Source organism: Eublepharis macularius, chromosome 13 (assembly GCF_028583425.1).
Source record: "Eublepharis macularius isolate TG4126 chromosome 13, MPM_Emac_v1.0, whole genome shotgun sequence".
NCBI lineage: Eukaryota > Metazoa > Chordata > Lepidosauria > Squamata > Eublepharidae > Eublepharis > Eublepharis macularius.
In genome coordinates this window covers 47,148,726-47,149,467 of record NC_072802.1, presented here as the reverse complement: position 1 = coordinate 47,149,467, position 742 = coordinate 47,148,726, and positions in this window count along the sequence as shown.

The following is a 742-nucleotide window of genomic DNA, read 5'->3' as shown; positions in this document are numbered from 1 at the left end:
GCTTACAAGAAGTTCTGCTGTTTTTTATTCCATCCTCAGCCAATGATATTATATTCAGATGGCATTAGCTTGAAGGGCCTGTTCCTACTGCTGCTACAACTTGGTTCACCCTCTTCACCCAGCTAGAAATTAGGGAGGGGATGATCCTTCTCCAAATTATGAACATGAGTGTCATGTGCCTGCAAGCAAAACATGGCCCCCCACAGCCAAGGAAGGGGTTCCTGCAGACACAGGAACCCCTATATACATATAGAAGAATGTAAATTAAAACTAACCCTAAAAAAATTTACGGCTAAACCATAAGTGGGTTGATGAGGCCGATTCTACTCTAGAAGGTAAGGAATGTTGAGGGAAACAAGGATTATGAGAGAAATTGGTCTGATCGGCCTCTTACAGTACTAGGCACGCCTCACAGCCCAAATCTATCCCTCCTCTAAATTTTAAGGGCTGTGTGTCCATCTAGAGACTGTCCTTGTAGAACAGAGGGAAAAACTTCTACCCAGGACATTTTTAACAGCAAAGAGTACACAAAACTTAACAGCTTATAATATTCTAGAAATTATTGGGGGGGAGGGAATGAAAATTAGTGTTAGATGTACTCCAAACTCTGCTACATGAAAGCATGAGGCAAAAGAGAAGCACACATCCCTGCACTATGCACTGAGTTTCAGGGCTAGAGGAGCACTGACTGAATGTTCATACCCTAAATTAGCGGCCAGCTTTACTGAACAGTGTGTTCAGT